Source organism: Artibeus jamaicensis, unplaced genomic scaffold (assembly GCF_021234435.1).
Source record: "Artibeus jamaicensis isolate MK-2021 breed Jamaican fruit bat unplaced genomic scaffold, CSHL_Jam_final contig_233, whole genome shotgun sequence".
In the NCBI taxonomy this organism is placed as follows: domain Eukaryota; kingdom Metazoa; phylum Chordata; class Mammalia; order Chiroptera; family Phyllostomidae; genus Artibeus; species Artibeus jamaicensis.
Genome location: NW_026521486.1, coordinates 58,607,046 through 58,627,236, shown reverse-complemented (window position 1 = coordinate 58,627,236; position 20,191 = coordinate 58,607,046). Strand labels below are relative to the sequence as shown.

The following is a 20,191-nucleotide window of genomic DNA, read 5'->3' as shown; positions in this document are numbered from 1 at the left end:
CAATTTTGGTAAGTACACAATATAACCTGTAGGATCAAGTAGCCATTATCCATTAAGCTGCTCTTGATGTTGGGGGATTCATGAATCAAAGGCTTAGAACTGAGGACATCAGATGATCCACAGCTGCCTACGTGGAATGTAGAGGAATGTCTGCAGCACTTACCATGATTTCAATACTGAAGATGGTAAGTACAACTCTACAGTCACTATTACATCTCCTGCTGAATTGTAGGCCCCTTAAGGGGGGTGCGCCATTCTTTCCACTGCTGCTTTTCTACACAGGGTTTGGCACAAAATAGGTATTAAACACTGCATTTTTAGGAGGAACAAAAAAGAAGAAATAGAATGGCTATGCTCTTTCATTCAGTTAATACTTTATTTCTGTAAGTTGTTCTTAGGAAAAATTCAGACCAGTATGAAAGATTTATGTTTGAGAATGATTATTCAAAGTTCTTTTTGACAGTTTAAGAATTACTGTAGGGTTATTCATTGAAGCATTGTTTGTAGTAGTAAAAGATGGAAAATATCCTAAACATGCAACAGGATGAAAAGAAGTAAATTAATTATGGTGTAGCTGGTAAAATATTATCTATTGTTAAAAATATGTTCTTTTTAATGTTAAGAGTCTCCTTTTTCAAAATATATGGGAAGTGCTCAAAATTTCATGTTTTTCAAAATTCACAGTAAAAACTATGTAGAGCATTAATTCTAATTTTCTAATTAATGTAGTTATTTATATCTATAAATGTCAAAGCCTGGAAAGAAAAACACAATACTATTAACAGTGGCTCAGCCTGGGTTGTATGTAATTTTTATTTTCTTCTTGATGCCTGTTCACAGATTTTATGTATTATTTTATAGTCAGAAGAAGAAAGTAAAGTTTGAGGTGGAACTGATTCTTTTCCCTCAGGCAACAAAGGAGAGGAAATGGATTAGCATTTAGTTAGAAATGCAGAAAATAGTCAAGACAGCAGCTGAGACAACAAAAGCAATTACAGAGGATCATAGTCACAGAGAAAGAAAAATTAGAAAATGACAGGTTAAAAAAAGAGATCGTGCTCCAGAAATTGAGTTTAGAGTGACTAAAACCATGCAAGAAATAAATTATGTAATTTGATATAAAAATTATTGCTTTGGCTTTGATAAGTTATACAGCGTTACTGCTTTCATTGAATATGGAATGATAATAAAGAAAAATGGCTGTCACTTAATCCAGAAAGAATAAGAAACCAGTCAAATGACAAAATCAACTGATGGTAGGATTTTAAAGCTGGATATTTCTTGCAGGGTTTTTTCCCCCCCACTTAATTTTTATCTATAGCATTTGTTCACTGTTTGAAGTTCTAATTAGGATGGTCTCTCATGAATCCATGTCTTCCCTAAGAAGAGACTTGGGAAAACATGTAGGGTCCTCTTAGTAAAATATTGTACAAAGCTCTGTACACCAGGTCACTATACAACTGTTAGGACCTGTGGGTGTGCTCTGTTGGAAATGGAGCTGCAGACTGGCCTGAGGGCACTGTCAGTCTGCCTGGTTTCCCTCTGCAGATGCCAAAGTAATTGGTTCAGGCTAAGGTCAACATTGTGAATCAGAGGAGTCATTCATTGCTGAAGTAAGAGCTGGTGTGCAGGTAAGAAATCCAGCAACAAGGCACAACACCAGACAGCCTGGTGCTATTAGTTTTACTGACTTCCTGCTCATATTGCCAAATTCTCATTTCTCTTGAGTGGAAAGAAGCCAGAGATCTCTACAAGCTGGACACATGTCTGCAGATGGGCCCAGGAGCAAAACAATTAGAGAAAAAGCAGTATCGAAGCTATGTTGATTTATGATGAGGATTAAGTGAGCTAATGTGTATGAAAGCATTAAGATCACTGCCCAGCATATGGAATAAACAGTGTAAGTGAGAAAGAGAATGATGAATTTTGGTGAGAAGGAATAATGGTAAAGAGACATTCCCTCAATCTTGAAGGCTGAGTAGAATTTTAATGGGTTTGGTAAGTACAGTGATTTCCCTCCTTGGTTTAGGGACCGACTTTGGCCACATAAGAATCACATGGGAAACTTACTGAGAATAGAAGATCTCTAGGCTGTACTCTAGGTCTTGCAATAGGGGATCCATAATGTATATTTTCAACCTCTGCAAATTATTCTGATGCACAGCCAGGTTTGAGATCATTGAAGCTGGAGCTGTAGGGGGAGTGTGAGAGCATAATGAAATGCAAGGGGCTGTACAGGTCTGTGTGACATTTGGGGTACGGAGTCACCCCAGTTATTTTCTCTTGGAGACTCTCTTTCTTGGTTCTCTTCTAATTCCATTCATCATCCTTCCTGAGTCTTCTTGATGGATCCTTCTCATCTTTCTAGCTCAGTCCTTGGACCTCTTTTTTTCTATTTCTAGACTTCCATGGTGTGGTCAGTCTCATGGCTTTGAATACTATTTATATACTCATGACTTCTAATTTTTACAAATCTCTAGCTCCAACTTTCCCCTTATTTATTGGGTCGGCCAACATTTTATTTATTTACTTATTTTTTCCATAAGATGGCTCTAGTAGTGCTGGGTTGTCTTTAACTTCATTCAGAACAATTTTGTTAGATTGTATTGTGACAGCTGTCATATCAACATGCATTTTAAAAAACATCAAAATTGGTGACTTGTGTAGCCATTTTAATATAGAAGCTGGAAGAAAATATTAACATTTTCAGCATGTTAAGCTTTGTTATTTCAAGAAAGGTAAAAATGCAACTGAAACACAAAAATAAAGATTTGTGCACTGTATGGAAAAGGTGCTGTGACTGATCAAATGTGTCAAAATGGTTTTCGAAGTTTCATGCTGGAGATGTCTTGCTGGACGATGCTCCATGGTCGAGCAGAGCAGTTGATAATGATCAAATCAAGACATTAATCAATAACAGTCAATGTTATACCACATGGAAGATAGCTGACATATGGGAGATTAGCCTTCCATAATCAAAATATCCAAATCGATAAAGTTATTGGTGAAAGTGAAAAATGTGTCTTTTAATTTATGGAAAACATACAGACTTTTTGGCCAACTCAATACGTAGTCACATATTTAACTCCTTAAGTGACTCTCCCCTTAAGTGACATCTAATATACATTTCAAAGCAAATTTTTCTAGTAACATATTTTGACTCCCTTCTCTCCTGACTCTATTTTTCCTCAGTTTTCCCCATCTCCACTCTCTAGTTGCTAAGATAAAACATTGGAATTATCCTTGACACCTCTCTTTGTCTTATACTCAACATTCAATCTATCAGCATATTCTTCGATATTTGCAAAATATGTTCTTAAATTTTTACCACCTGCATAGCTATCATTTAATTTTACCAAGACAGTCCTATTTCATGGCTTTCAATAGCATTTCCTTTTATTCTCCAAGGTGCCCTAATTTGGACAAGGGTCATTTTAGTTACCACCTTAACACATTTCACTATCCTCTCTCTCTCAGACTTTTGCAATTGATTCTCAATGTCCTCCCTACTTTTATTCTTTTTTCCTTAGTCTATTATCCACAAAATAGCTAATATGAGCATATCAAAATATGTTATCATGGCACTTTTTTTGCCCAAACCCTCCAGTGCCCTTTATCCTTAGTGAATTGAAGATAGGCTAGATTATACTAATGAAATACATCCTGGTGGTGAACTTCCCCAAAGGATCTCACTCATACAACAGGCCCATTGTGTGTCTGGGGACCCAAGCTCATAGAGACTCGACCTGGTTGTAGCTCAGCCAACTGGAATATACACCCTTCTTGGCTGTTCAGGCAGGTGCAGAAGATACAGGCTGAAGAATTCTGCGTGACATTTTTACTGCCTTAGCTCAAAAGTAACACGTGACTCTCATATTTCATTGGTTATATCTAGACAAAAGGTCTTGCCCAGATGAGAAGTATAATTTTCTATGGCCCCAAAGGAAGAGGAGAACTAGAGATCCATGAACATATACAATGTTTCCAACATTATCTTACTCAGATAAAACCCAAAGCCTCTGTGACCATGGAAAGATCCCATATAGTCTGCTTCCTGGATAACTCTGTGGCCACGTCTTTTACCACTATTTTACTTCCTCACTCTGTTCCAGCTACTCCTGCACCTTGCTGGTTTTGGACACTATGATTACATACCTCTTCCTGGAATGATCTCTATAACAGTAGCACTAGCTCCCTGTTTATATAGGTCTCTGACTAAAGATGTCTTTTATAAAATGTCTTCTGTTACCATTCTCTAAAATAGTACTCCTCTGTCCTTTTCACCCTGCTTTATATTTCTTCATAGCACATCATTCTTGTTGGGCTATTAAATCATATGCTAATTTGTTTATTTTCTGTCTGTTCTTACTATAATATATGCACCATCGTAAGAAGAATGTTGTCTGTTTGGTGCACAGCTTTATATAATACAGTTCATAGGTGCTCAATAAATATTTATTGAATCAATGAAGGGATAACTTAAATCCTAGCAGTAGCTGAGCTACTCAAGAAGAGATAGGGAAGAGGGCTAAAGAAATGACCTCTGGGAATGCCTTCCCTTGAGAGGTTGCTAAAGGAAATGAATCTGCCAAAAAAGAATGAGGTAGGGAAAAAATAAAAATGTACTGTGTCAGGAATGTAAAGGTCAGGCTTAGATTTGAAGATGGGGAGCTTGCAAGGTTGAAGAGGATGGAAAATTAGTAGGGGATATTGGTTTTAGTAAGTAATAAAGCCATGGATGTTCTGGTGATCTGTTGCTGCATGATCAGTCATTTCAACATTAGTGGCTAAAAGAGACCACCCTTTTGTTGTGCTCGTGAATTCCCTGAAGCAGGAATTTGAATGAGGCTTAGTCAGGTGACTTACTTGGGCTCTCATCTGGAAACACTGATTGGCTTGGAGAGATTTGAAGACTGGGGCTGGAATCACCTGGAGGCATTTTCCACATGCCTGGCGCCTGGTCTGGCATGACTTGAAGATAAGGTGGGGCTGGGACTGTTGACCCGAGTACCTATAGGTGACCTTTCCTTTGGCTGGGGCTTGTCACAACTTGGTGCTAGGGTTGTTCTGAGAGGGAGTGTCTAGAGGGGGAACATCCGGTAAATGAGCTTTCTAAGGGAAGCAGATGTAAGTTGTATGGCCTTTGCTGATCTAGCTTAGGAGATCACATTGTGTCATTCTGTTGCTGCATGGTGTATGCCGTTGGGTCCATGCAGGTAACTAAGAGCAGAACAATAGAGGAGGATAATTAGACTTAAAGGTGAGGGGAATTAGACTCCATCTCTGGATTGGACAGTGGCAAGGTCACACAGCAAAAAAAGAACATGTGGGAAGGGAGATTTTTATGGCTACCATCTTTGAAAACACCATTTGCCACAACTAATAATGTTTGCTAAAGCAGTTTATGTATGTATGTAGATTTCTCTTCAAGAAGTTTGGTGGTAAAATAAAATAGAGACAGAATAGATTATACTTAAATGGAATATTTCAAACTTCTTGTTTTTAAATAAAACAAAAACCGAGGAGTTTAATCGACCAAGTTAAGGGACCTACACAACGGCCTATACAATTTGGGGGGAAACTATCTTCCAGAAAGGAGTGCTGTGAAGTCCTTGTGCTTTCTGCTTTCTCCTCCACAACAGTATCCTGGAATTCTGCAGGCATGGCTTGATCCAGAACCCTTTGTGCACAGGGTAAAGAGTAGAGGAACAGGTCGATTCAGGGCTCTCCATGGGTCTGCTTTGACCAGAGCAGCTCTGAGTTGATCAGTTTTACATTGGGGTTCTATGTGAAATTTTATTTGGAAAATGAGTTTTACTGGAAAAAAAATTTAAAAACCATAAGGCAGTTGTATTCAACTTTCCCTTACATTTGCAACTTTCTATGTTTCTGTTTTTGTCATTTCTTTTTGGCCCATAAACTGACAATGACAGCAATTCCAAACATTAAATTCATAGGCAGAGGGAAGAAGAGTGTGGAAAGTACCAATTATTGAAAATTTCTACATATTGAGCAACTGACATACGATGCTTAACATATGGGATCTCATTAAATCCTTTTACAACTGCAAAGTGAGTATTATTATCTATAAATTATAAGAAACCAAGCCTCAAATAATTTAAATTGCTTATCTAGGGTCACTTGGTGACTCAAAACTAAATTGTTTAGTTCACAAAGACTGTGTTCTAACAAAAATGGAGTTCAAAGCATTTTAAGAGCCAATTTAAAAATATATGTGTGGACTGAAACTGATTGCTATGAATAAATACTTGTCTATAGGTGAAAATTCTTTTTTCTTTTTTTAAAAATTGTTTAAGTGTAGTTGTTTCCATTTTCCTGCCACCACTTTCCCCCCTCTACCTACTCCCACTGTCAGTCTTTCCCCCCTTGTCTTTGTCCGTGTGTCCTATATACATGTTCCTTGACGACCCTTCCCCTTCTTTCCCCTGTTGTTCTTGTGTTTTACAGTTGTACCCTGGATACATAGTTGGCCCAGTGGAGCAAGGGAAAAAGTTATATTTCACAGTCATAGAATAAAATTCTGAGATATTATTAAATCTAAAGTTTTATAAATTTTGAAATTATTAAATTTTATTATTAAAATACCAAGCTCATAAAGTATCAAGCACACATGGTTGATGTTTAAATGTTTGACATTATGGCTTGGGAACAATAACTTCTCTGCACTCTCATTTTTCAGGATACTTCTGCAGACACTCTGCTGCAATATTTGTGATAGAAAATAGATCCTCACTGCCTCCCAAGTAGGGGAGGGGAGCAGGATGTTTGGGGGGTACTACATTTTTCACTCACACCTTCCTCTTTGTGCTTTGTGATATTTGTATTTGGGTGAATGATTTGAAGTAATTGAAGATTTTTAATGTTATCAATGTTTATAAACTAATTTCAGAGAGCTTAGAAGTATAATATAATCCTTATAACTCTACCTTTTTGTTTACATTTAAAAAAACCTGGTGTGACTCAGTTGGCTGGCCATCATCCTATAATACAAAGGGTTCAATTCCTGGTCAGGGCACATGCCTGGGTTGCCAGTTCTGTCCCTGGTATGGGAGGTAATTGATCAATGTTTCTCTCTCATATTGAGGTTTTTCTATCTTCCCTCCCTTCCCTTCTCTATAAACTCTCACTCCCTTCCTCTCTCTCTAAAAGTAATGGAAAAATGTCCTCAGATGAAGATTAAAAAAATTTTTTTTGGATCATAAAGATGTGTTTTTCCTAAAGTTATTTAGCTAATATCTTTCCCTAATATCTACTAAATACATGTATTTTCCTATTTATTTAACACTAGATATTTTTTAATCATTTTGACATAAAATTATCAGCTTCAACTATTAAATATTAATTATTATAGCATTTTACTCTTATAAAAATAAATTTGCATTAGTGACTGGAATAATTTTTTACATATTACATAAGGAGATTCCCTCCAAGTTACATATTCCTATATTAACAATGGATCCAAATGACTTGTTGTCATTGTTTAGTTGATGTTAACATCGTGATTAGAAACTATAAGTAATCTACCCAGTGCGTGCTCATTGAACACACACAGTTTCATCCCAAATGGCATCAAGCAGGCTTTGACCACTTGGCCTTCTCCAGGCCTTGTGTGAACCGAGCGCAATAGCAGGTTTGAGCTTATTACTTCTGAGGCTGGAGCCAAACTGTGGCTCAGCCCTATGAAGTGCCCATCTCCTTGCAGAAATCGAAGTGTCAACAAACAGTTCAAGAACTGAATGTATCCTGAGATCTTTTTAGTTTTAAATAGAATTAATACTCACAAATATCTTACCAATGTGATGACATTTGAATGAGTTTAATTTGAACTTGTCATTGTGAAAATAAACATGAACATTATTAATTTCTTCAAGAGTATATTTGTCTTTAGAATCATGTGGTCCATGTGGAGTCATTCAACGGTTATTCAACAGTTTACCTATTACTCAGCGCTCAGTGAAGTCACTATCAACTCTCTTTAATTAAACTTCTGATATTTAATGTTCAGAGCTACTATGGTGAAGCCCAGGAGGTGTGATTAAAATAATTTTGATTATTTAAGCTTATTGAATGTGACTTTAAAGAAATCTTAAGACTTTCATATTTGGTTAATTTATGAAAGTGTAGCAAACTGATTGAAAGCAACTTGGTTACAAACAAATTGGCTAAACAACAATTTTATTTTAAAAATGGTCAAACAATTTATATACATTTAAAAAATATTGGTTATCTTGGTGGAAACAGTTTTTAATTTTATAGTTAGTAAGCTACTGCTACCCTACATATTATAATGTACGTTTGTACAAACGTACATTATAACTAACTTAGTTATACTGTAATGCTACTGTTTTGGTAGATTCGTGTTATTTTTACATTTCTAAAAAGTTATGTATCATCATGACTAATGAAAAATTAATGTGGCCCCTAAACATATGGATTTATGACCACGTAGTAAGGTGATTATTATTGTTATTTTTAATTGTATAGTTTTCATTACCTTTTACACCCTTATACTCCCCTCACCCTCCTCCCCTGCAATGATTATTGATTGGTAGGATGGTTGTGGAAGACTAAATGTCAATATTAGTTGTGTACCATATTTTTCGGTCCATAAGATGCACCTAGGTTTTAGAAGAGGAAAACAGGGAAAAAAAACTTTGAAGCAAAAAATGTGGTAAAATATTTAATAACATAAATAACATGATATTTCATCAATGTATATGTAAGCAGAACTCAACAGCAGCATTAACAGCCATTATTCCTTGCAAATTTGGGGGAGAAGAAGTGTGTCTTATAGTCCAAAAAATAAGTAATTCTTTGGCTTTGAATTTCTTGCATTTCTAGTCAAATGGCAAGTGATGAATAGCTAGTCATGTTGGTTATCAGAAAATACTTAACTTTCTTTCAGTGATATTTGCTACATTATCAGATGATTGAGTGAAAGCATTTTTACTCAATTTTCTCCTTCCTCTCTGACGTGTGGAACTGAAATGATTTGATACAGTGCTGCTAAAGGGGAAATTAAAACAGTAGGCAGATGGAGTATAAGTAGCTTCCAGTGAGTTCATTGAACTTTCAGATGCCAACACTAAACTGGTAAATAATCCTTAATACATTTTGGCAAAGGGGACTGAAGTCCCACAGGTGAACATGTACACATTTAATAGTACTAGTTAATATCCACCTCAATTAATGTTCTTAGTTTCAAAAGTGAAAAGTGGATGAAGTGAGTCATCTTTTGAAGTAGCAAGTTTACTGTTATTGGAATGTATCTAAGCCTGAGTTGAAGAACTGTTTGTAGTAGGGACTTATGCATTATATAGTGATTTAAAATTCTACAAAGACTGCTCCACGGAACAGTAGTTATAAAGCATGTTTATATATTGTGTTTAAAATCTTTCTATGTTCCATTGCTAGGGGAAAAAGTTAACATCCTTCTTTTATTTTAGGAATACTCATATTTTTGATATGCTAATTTGGCCTATGAATCTTAAAAAGAATAAATTGTAGGCGTTTTTCAAAACTTTGCTTGCTTTGATGTCCTGTGTTCATATCTCATGGGACTACTGCCTATCCAATTAAATTCACATCAGAAAACATCAGATTACATTTTACAGCTCTGGATTATTTGAATAAAACCATTTTTCAAAGTAGAACTTAAATGAAGAACTTAAATGAAATGAAACTTAAATGAGCATGATGTCCAAGAACAAATTATGGTGGAAGGCCTCCTGTTATACAAAATTCTTTTGAATTCACAAGGATATAAGTTTAGCGACGTGACAATATCCAAAATAATACTGCTTTAAACAAGATTAAAGACCATTTCTCTCTCATAAAATTCTGAAATTGTATTGGAGCTCTTTAATTTAGCAAGACAGAATTCTTTCCTCTTGTTGCTCTGGGCTCCTAGTGTAACCTTTTCATTTCTGTGGTTCAAGGTGGCAGAAGAGGGGAAGGTGAGGATAAGCTACTCTCCTTTATGCACACAATTTATCAATCATACATAATAGTTCTACAGACATGCCTTTCCCCCAAACTGAATCCTATAGCTACCTGTACCAGCAGCTGACTGCGCTTGATTTTTCCTGAGTGTGTGCCCAGCTAAAGAGTGGACATCTCCTTACTACAAAAGAAATAAAACACAGATAACTGGAGAAGAACCTGCCATCTCTGTTGTATGCCACATTGTCAGTACAGTTACTTCTGATGGCATATTGGTAGGAAATGTCGCCTCTGGAAATTAAGACTGCATTTCTTTACTGACCCTCTCTTACTCCTTTAAGTATGTATTATAAGATCCAAGATCTTATAATAATTCTAGTAAGGTATACATAATAAGGTGGGAGTGAGGGGGTAGAGAAAGAGAGAGAGAGAAGGAAGAAGAACAGGGGAAGGAAGAGCACAGAAGGGGAAGACAGAGAACTTATGGTTGAATGAGGAGGAGAAAACAAGCTAGACCACACATGATGGATCTTGCTGTGAATCAAACCTGAGAGAAATAGTTTGCTTTTAGGGTGGGGGTTTCCTGGCCCCTGGGAAATGTATATGTACTGTGCCAAAAAGGCACAAGAGCTGCCTGACTCATAGCTGTTCAAACATTCTTAAACTGTTTGCTTTTCGACAGTGTTAACATTTTGTATTTTTACACAGTATAAGATTCTAAGATTAGAATTATTTCCCAATTTTTTTATTTCTAACCTTTTCTGTTATTCAACACTTTTAAGACTGCACACTTTTAAAGTATTTAATGAGCAATCACTCTGCCAGCTATTAGACGTTCATTTTTTTACTTCATACACAAATTCAAATTTACACATATATCTCTATATATTTACAAGTATATCTAAATAGTTACAAGCACCTTCTCTGCAGATAGCTATGCTAAATGCTGTGGAAGATGTGAGAGAGGTTAGTCCTTAGTTACTGTTAGGTTTTGTGCCACACATATTTTAAAAATACAAATGATAGAAAACAAGACACATTTGTAAAACAAATAAAATTATAAGACTAGTGGGCATGGTGTTATCTGCCTGTCTGGATCTAACGCTCATCATCAAGAAATAACTCGCTTTTTGTAGCTGAAAACATAGGTGTCAGAATCCTATATCTAAATGTAATTGCTTCAACTCAGAGTGCTGGACTAAGAAATATAAAGCATGTCAGAAAATTGCCTAAAGAATATATTTATGAAATAACAGTGTTTCTCTGAACTTCCATCAGTTCTTCCACACTCATCATAGACTTGCACTATATTCAGAATAGGAATAGAGGTTCTTTTATTCCCTTTAACTTTCCCTAACAGAAAAGAAGTTTCTATGTTCCAGAGGGTGTGTGTGCCCAAAATAACAATTATATTTTAAATCTGTGTTTTGTGTATTTCTATGGATTGTTTTTAATAAAAACACTTCTTGTTTTGAAAATGCTCAAACCAGGGTGCTCCTTTTGAGCTGTTATAAGAGAGGTACCCTGAACAGCATTTAAGTAACTCCAATTGCTTTCAAAATTCTCCATGTTTTTATTCAAGATCCTTGTTGTTTTGCCACCTTTGAAAAGGTGTTACATGAGTCACTGTGTCCACTTTATCTTCACCAGCTTAGTTCTTTACATTCAACTGTAACTACAGTTGCAGAAGTTTCCTCAGTCCTGGACCTCATTCTCCTCACCTTTCTTCTCAATCCTCTCCTCTCACTCATCCATTAAATAAATATGCACCAAATCTAATCATTTCCTCCTCAGAAACCAATACTGCCCCTTAACTCTCCTAATTATGTTAATGATGCTTCTTTCTCCCCAACCATGGTTGGAGCTTCATTTTTTAAGTATATTTTACAGATTATGCTATTGCAGTTGTCCTAATTTTTCCTCCTTTGCCCTCCTCCACCTGGTACCTTCCTTCCCTCCAGCAATCCCCCTGCCCCTCTTAGTTTATATCCATGGGTTGTGCATGTAAATTCTTTAGCTTCTTCATTTCCTGTGCTATTCTTAACAACCCCTGTCTATTTTGTACCTACCAATATATGCTTCTTAATCCCTGCATCTTTTCCCCCATTACTCCCCTTCCCACTCCCTTCTGATAACCCTCCAAATGATCTCCATACCTGTAATTCTATTCAGATTTTGGTTGTTTGCTTAGGTTTTTATTTTTTATATATATTCAGTTGTTGATAGATATGAATTTGCCACCTTTTTAATGTTTATCGTTTCGATTTTCTTCTTTTTCTTAGATAAGTCCCTTTAACATTTCTTATAATAAGGGCTTGGTGATGATGAACTCCTTTTACTTTACCTGGTATGGGAAGCATTTTGTCTCTCCTTTCATTCTAAATGCTAGCTTTTCTGGTTAGAGTAATCTAGGTTGTAGGTCCTTGCTTTTCATCACTTCAAATACAATCCCTTCTAGCCTGCAAAGTTTCTTTTGAGAAATTAGCTGACAGTCTTATGGGAACTCCTTTGTAGGTAACTCTCTGCTTTTCTCTTGCTGCTTTTAAGATTCTCACTTTATCTTTAACCTTTGATAGTTTAATTATGACTTATCTTGGTGTGGTGCCCTTTGGGTACAATTTGTGCTTCCTGGACTTGTATGTCTATTACCCTCACCAAATTAGGGAAGTTTTCTTTCATTATATTTTTGAATAAGTTTTCTATTTCTTGCTCTTCCTCTTCTCCTTCTGGCATCTCTATGTTTTGGAGGTTGAGATGTCCCAGAGGCTCCTAAGCCTATCCTCATTTTTTAAAATTCTTATTTCTTTTTTCTGTTTTGGTTGGAGGTTTGTTTCTTCCTTATGTTCCAAATCATTGGTTTGAATGCCAGCTTCCTTTCCTTCTCTGTTGGTTCCCTGTGGCTTTTTCTTTGTTTCACTTAGTGTAACCTTCACTTCTTCCTTTAGGTTGTTGCCATAGTCAGTGAGTTTTCTGATTATCCTGATCACCAGTGTTTTGAACTCTGCATCTTATAGGATGGCTATCTCCATTTTGTTTACTTTTTTTTTCTGGGGTTTTGTTCTGTTCTTTCATTTGGGTCATGTTTCTTTGTCTCTTCAATTTGGCAGCCTCCCCGTGTTTGTTTTTCTGCATTAGGTAGAGCTGCTTTGACTCCCTGTCTTAGTAGCATGGCCTATTGTAGAAAAGGCACCTGTCAATTGTGTGGGGTGAAGCCTTAGGTAATTACCAGGGTTAGGCTACCTGGTTCACTGCTTTGTGCCTCTATGTATATTGGGGAGGGCTTGAAGAAGGGACAGTGCTGCTGCCTGGCTTCTGGAGGTTTCCCCAGCACACACTTTATTTCCAGTTACTTCACCCACTTCCTGTACATGACTAGCACCTTTCCAGCTGCTGCCCTGGTGGCGTAACCCAGAGTAGGTGGGTTTGCATACATTCTAAGTCTGTGTGGGCCCTTTAAGCAGTGAAAATCAAGCAGGAGGCCCAACTCCCACTGCTTTTTACAGCCAGAGGTAATGAGGATTTATCTTCCTGCTGCTGGAACCCTGGACTATGTGGTCTGGCCTGGGGTTGGGCTCACTTGCTCCCAATGTATCCCTCCTGATTTTCATCCACCATACATGACTGTGGGACTGTCCAATCCTCCACCACTGCCACCTCTCTGCCCATTTCTGTAACTCTGCCCATTTCTTTAACTCTGCCCATTTCTGTAACTCTGCCCTTTGTACCCATCTGGATGAATGTGGTCTCTTTAAATCCTTGATTTTCAAACTTCCATACAGCTCAATTTTCTGATGGTTCTGGGTGTTAGTTTTGATTTGGTTGTATTTTTTATATGGTTACGCAAGGAGGTAAAGCATGTCTGTCTATGCCTCCATCTTGATCAGAAGTCCTCTGAAACTTTCTTTTCAATTTCTCTCTATCATCTGTCTCATGCAGTCAGTTAATCTGCTTATTCTAGGGTTTACATACACAAGGCCTTTCTTTTCTGTCTGGATCTTCTGTTCCATTTCAGTTTGGTTCAGGTCATCATTACTTTTTAATTGACAATATATTCTGTGCTCTTGCTTTTTTTCAGTGAGCTATGATGCCTGTCAAGACAAAATCCCTTGTTCTTTGAACATGCCCCTGATTTTTACCTCTGAGAGCCTTTATTCACTGTTTTTTTCCATAGAATGTTCTCTTCCATAAATCCATTTTCTGAAATATTTCCCATCCATAAGACTCATGGTCGTTTATCAGGAACCATCATTTTGCCCTGGCTGATGTAGTTCAATGAATTGAGTATGGGCCTGTGAACCAAAGGGTTACCAGTTTGATTCCCAGTCAGGGCACATGCCTGGGTAGTGGGCTGGGTCCCCAGTTGGGTGCATGTGAGAGCCAACCACACACTTATGTTTCTTTCCCTCTCTTTCTCCTTCCCTTCTCTTGTCTATAAAAAAATAAATAAATGAAATCTTAAAAAAATAAACCAACTTAAAAAAAATAAAGATGTTATAGATGGGTTCATACAGGCAATTTTATTTTGCTAAATGAATTTATATTTCTCTGTTCTAAAACTATCATTCTTTAAGGTGCATACTGTACTATACATAATTTAAACTCTTTCACTTTGATAACACATCAAAACTTAGTGTAATAAAGTTGTAACCTGTTTTAGGGTACTAGCCATGTCTTATTTATATATGTATTCCCTATAACACTTATCACAGAGTGAACAAATTTAAGACTTGTTACTATCAGTATTAGTTGTCCATAAATGTAAAGAATGGCCAAAGACCTAATAAGTTACTTTGAGAACAGAAAGTTTTTCATTCGATTTTTAAGGTGTGGTTTATTTCAATTTTCTGGAAGAATAAAGGAGTATGACTTTTTTGGAAATAAAACAGCTATATCTATTGTTTTGCTAGAAGCAATAAAATGGATCAGTATGATTGCACTACCTAAGTGTAAGGCACTAATGAACACCCTACACAAAATGCAGACATGAAAAGACAAAAACTACATTCACAGTTGTATTAGTGATCTATTGATGCATAACACTTCATCATAGCATAAAACAACATGCTTTTATTATTTATTGATGCATAACACTTTAGCAACATAAAACAGTGTGCTTTTATTATTTCATGGTTTCTTGGATCAGGAGTCCAGACACAGTATAACTGGATTCAGTGCTTCAGGACTCTACTGGGCTACAATCCTGCTGCTGCCTGGGGCTGCAGTCTCATCAGAGGCTCAACTGGGTATAAATTTGTTTCCAAACTAACTCATGTTATTGGCAACTTCATCTCCTTGAAACCTAGGATTGAGGCTGCCCTCTGCACCTTGAGGCTACTGGCAGTTACCTGTAGCATGGGTTTCTATTTAATATCAGCTTGCTTCTTTACAGCTGGCAAGGAAGAGAGACTTTAGAGCCATTCTGCTAGTAAGACAGACAGTCTTATATAACATAAGCATGAAGTGACATCCTGTCACTTTTTCCACTTTTTACTAGTTAGAATACAATCACAGGTCTCACCCGTAGTCAGAGGGAGAGAAATCAGAGGCATGGACACCAGTAGCTGGGTATCTGAGGGGCCAACTCAATCTCACCATGATGATGGCTTTTGGCATGTGGTTCCTGTTTGTCCTACCTCAGGTCTGCTGTACATATTATTCTAGGACTCATCTCTTCTACCTCTTATTTTTTACTTTCATGTCTGGATTCTCATTGATAGGATATAAACATCAAAGGACCCAATACATTTTGAGGGGAAAGAAAGATCTTTATTTGCTGGTTGTTTCAAGTACTGAAACCACTGCAGAGTTTATATACAGATTCCTGAAGTAGAGTTAGACCAACACAGAATGCTATGAGCAGGACTACACATGCCAGGTCTTCTGGTTACAAGCAGTCATCCTACTGGCTTGGAAACAAAAGAACTCAGAGGTGGAGTGATTTTCCCAGGACTGGATCTGAATATGTGACCTACCTGGAGACCCTGAACTCCTAGATAGCAGTTAATGAGTTCCTGCACTGAAATGAATTCAGTTAAATATAGTTTATGGACATTGGCTTTGATCCAAAGAAGCAGGTTTCAGAACATTTTTATAAACATTTTACAACTGGTATAATAGAGTGAAAACCATACAGATATCCTTATTTTGGTATGCAAAGAATGAAATGAAAAGATTGTTTTATACAATTTTAAATGAATCTTTCATGCATGTTGTAGTCGTTAGATTATTTATTCAATAAAAAATAACTACTATGGTATTTCCTAACAGATATAGGAGAGGGTAACCTCCAAAATTGAAATTTATTTATTAAAAATTGTGCATTTATTCTTATATATTTACATTTCAATCAACTTCACAGTACTCTCCATTTGATGTAATACATCTATCAAGTTGTTTTTTCCACTGCTCAGAACAGTTTTTGAACTTGTTGATTTTGATGCCTTTTAGTGCTTCTGCAATTTTTTTGTTTCACTTCTTCCACATTGACAAAACATTTCTTTTTGAGGACTTTTTACATCTAGGGAAACACAAATAAGTAACTGGGATAAGATTGGGGGAATAGGGAGGTTGGGGTATGAGAGTAATGTTGTTTTGGGTCAAAAACTGCTCAACAATCACATGGTGTAGGCAGGTGTGCCGGTAAATCACCCATCATGAAATGGGTACATGTGTTGAAAAAGTCTTTAAAAAAGTTCATTGAAGTTGAACACAGCCCTTCACCACAGTGCCATCTGGTGCACTGATAACAGATGGGTTCCTAGAACACTCACCTAGCAAGGAAAGCCTATGCTACAAGGGACCCATCATCCAGAAGATAATTCCTGTTTTCTTTTTTGGGGGGGGGTCCCCCTTGTATAACTCCAGAGAATGCATACAAAGTGAATGAATAGTAAAAATCATCGATCATAAATATAGGAAACACCTCGATCTGTCCCTGGACTGTAGTCCCAATTCTTTTCCTGATCCTGGTTAGGCTCTATTCAGTGAATACATTTGTGTTTCCCCCAATGTGAATCATTCATTCCTTTACTTAATTACATATTGATGCAGTGTGTACCATATACTAGACATTATATTGGCCCTAGTAATACCAAGGTCAAGTCTTACTACTTTTAAGTACATCATGGAAGGAAGCATAAAGAAAACTATCATGCAGGATACTGAGTGTGGTGATATGACCTAATTGTCGAACAAGTGCATAGGAAGGAACGGTTTCTGTGTCTGAAGAGTGGGAAATATCTTTGGATAAGTGATATTTCATACCAGGAAGGTACACAGTGAACAAATATTTGTCTTCCCTACTAGTTCCTCAGTTTTCTGGAAATTTTACCTTATTTGCTTTTTGAGTCTTCACAGTTGCATTTTTATTCGGATGTAGGTGGCTTTGAAGTTCTGCTGGATTGGAGTTGGGGACAGGGATGAAAGCAGAACATCATTCTGGGGACATCATTCACTTGCTTTACTACTTGATACTTTTCGTGATTTAATGCTATACACAACCTCATAGCAAGTGGGCATGTGTATTGATAACTGTCTAATAGGTAGATAGTTTATTTTAGATCAGTGGTGCTCAAGTCTGAAGATTTAGGAGGTGAGAGAACCATTTCTCATTATCTTGAATGCATGTTTCCTTATTATCAGTGAAGAATAGCAACATTTTCTTTTTGCCTATAGTAGCCACAGATTGAAAGGGTAGGCAAATTAATTTTATTGTTTGGTACAAATGACTCCTTCAGAATAAATAAGAAATATTTGCATAGTACATTCCAAAGAGAGATTTTCCATGAAATCTATCATGTTTCTTTCATTTATTGCTCTATATTGATTTTCAGTTCTAATTCATTTTTAAATTAATTCATTTAATCACCTGTAATTGGTTATCTGTAAAACAGGGCTAACAATGTCAATTTAATCCATAGGTGAGTTGTGGAACTCAGAAGAGAGAACACAACAATTTCACATAAATTGAAAGCTCTACAGAAATGAAAAAACATTTAAAATTTGAAAAATTGAGCTTTGAATTTTTATCTAAGTTTGGAAACAAGTTTTTCTCTGAATTTAAATCTCACCAAATCAGTTTACAGTTTTTTATAATTAATGTTATAGAGGCATTCATGAAATTTTAAGGATGGAGGACAAGTATGTTCTTATTAGAATTCTTGCAAATTTATGTTATATAAGCCACAGTCCAAAGGACACACAGACTTCCCTAAAACCGCTCTGAAGTTACACTTGTTCCGGAGGGTCTCTTTCTCTCCCCCCTTCATCCTCCTCTCCTCTCCTTTGCTTCCTTGTTTTCTTCTTCTCTTTCTTCCTGGCAATCCACTTTATTAAAAGATAATACTCCATAGAGTCTCCAAAGGTGAAAACTCCAATTTAGGTTCTGAAGATGACTTTTTAAAATTTAACTGTAGGTATATTTTGGTTTTCTTTTATTTCCCAACCACTTCCTAGATTACCTATTAAAATGAACAAATAAAAACAGATTCTATCTAATAAAATTTGAGAATTTCAAAGCCTATATTATAAATAATCACCACTGCGAATATATCAACATTTTACCCTCCAGCTAGAGAAAGTAAATTAGGAGATATGTTCATCTTAATAGCAGTTTAGTTCAAATTACAATGAGATGTTTCACTGCTCTCATTTAATTGCATGGTGTATATGTAAATCCAGATCAAATGACTGTCAGCCATTATAAGTGTACCTCCCTCCTTTCCTTCCTCCCTTCTTTCTTTCCTTTCTTCCTTTCTCCCTCCCTCCCTCCTTTTAGTATTACTTACTGTGATGGACATTATTCTGGATATTGGGAGTTTCTAAAACTCAGTTTAGAAGATGATGGATAGATAGGTAGGTAGGTAGATAGATAGGAAGAAAGGGAGAGATGTAGGGAAAGGGGAGGAGGGAGGGAAGGAGGAAGGAAGAAGAAAAGGAAGGAAGGAAGGGAAGAAGGAAGAAAACTTATTGCCTATTAGAGTTAGCTAAGAATCATTGAGGGCTCTGGCCTGGCGCTCAGTTGGTTGGAACATCATCTGCTTCACTGAAAGGTTTCAGGTTAACAGTTAGAACGCTTACCTAGATTGTAGGTTTTATCCCCAGTTGGTGCTTGGGGCCTGAAGGGAGGCAACAGATCAATGTTTCTCTCTCACCCCGAAGTTTCTCTTTCTTCATCTTGCTGTCTCTACTCCCCTTCCTCTCTTTCTCTAAAATCAATATACATACCCTTGGGTGAGGATTAAAACAAAAATCAATGAAAGAATAAACCTAGATGTTATAGTTAACTTAAGCTTATATTTTCCACATTTTGGGGGGCATGTGAGACATATTTAGCACCGGTGTCCAGGCATTTGAACTGTCCATGTCCACACTGCCATTTCATGAATCCCTGTGCACTATCACTATGGCATGATTGAGCCACAGCATAATGGAATCCTTGACACAATGAGGGGTGTTGGCAACTGTTGTGGCAGGAGCAGCAGATGCAAATCCAGTTTACAAACTCAACAGTGACTATGAAGGCTGTGTAAACTTGTTTCTTTCTTCACATTTTCTGTATAGGATAGAGTATCTCTCTTTCAAGAGATGAGAGTATTGCTCATCTCTTTTTAGGATGAGCTAAACTTTCAACAAAATATGAAGATTAAGTGAAGTTTTATTATTATTCCACAAATTTGCCCACAGATTTTGAAAAGAAAAATGTACAATGATTTTGAAGCTTAAAACTTTTGGGGGAAAGTTTTTCTCTTTCCAGATGTTTGAAGCATTTATGAAATTTAATAAAAACTCATGAAAACGTGCATTGAAAAATGCCTTCCGGGACATTTGTCAGATTCCCAGTATTGATTCATGAAATGGAAACCAGAAGCTGTTCTGAGTTGTAGTCATTATATAATAGATAGTAAGCATGTGTTTTTGACAAGTGAATAGTTAGCAAATTAGGCATCTGGATGAAGTGGAATTTTGGATTCTAAATTGCATAATTCACCCCTGAACATCTGCCAGAGGAAAAAGAGCAAAGATAACACAGAATCTGAGGGAAGATATGAGCTGATAAACGGAGAATGATAAGGCAGTATTTAAGTTTTTGAGTTCACTTCCCTAGTATGTCTTCCACAACTATACTGTTTTGGTAATTATCAAGCGATATTTGGATTTGCATACAAGGTGTTCTGAGGACTTGGAATACATCTGTTTATATAGGAATAAATCTGCTTGTCTTTACATT

General features: G+C 36.6%; 1 protein-coding gene and 1 long non-coding RNA gene across 3 annotated transcripts in view; one reads left to right on the top strand and one right to left on the bottom strand.

Annotated features, from left to right (window-relative positions):
* LOC119045535 (uncharacterized) overlaps window positions 1-20,191 on the bottom strand; it is a 223,618-nt gene that overhangs the window by 16,645 nt on the left and 186,782 nt on the right. Inside the window, exon 3 of one of the 2 annotated variants that reach the window (XR_008391011.1) lies at window positions 19,042-19,169. The exons of the other annotated variant lie outside the window; for it this stretch is intronic. This is a non-coding gene — a long non-coding RNA (uncharacterized LOC119045535). The remainder of the gene's footprint in view (window positions 1-19,041; window positions 19,170-20,191) is intronic. 2 annotated transcript variants of the gene reach the window in all.
* Window positions 1-20,191, top strand: part of TAFA2 (TAFA chemokine like family member 2) — a 440,574-nt gene that overhangs the window by 330,936 nt on the left and 89,447 nt on the right. The gene's annotated exons all lie outside the window — the stretch shown is intronic.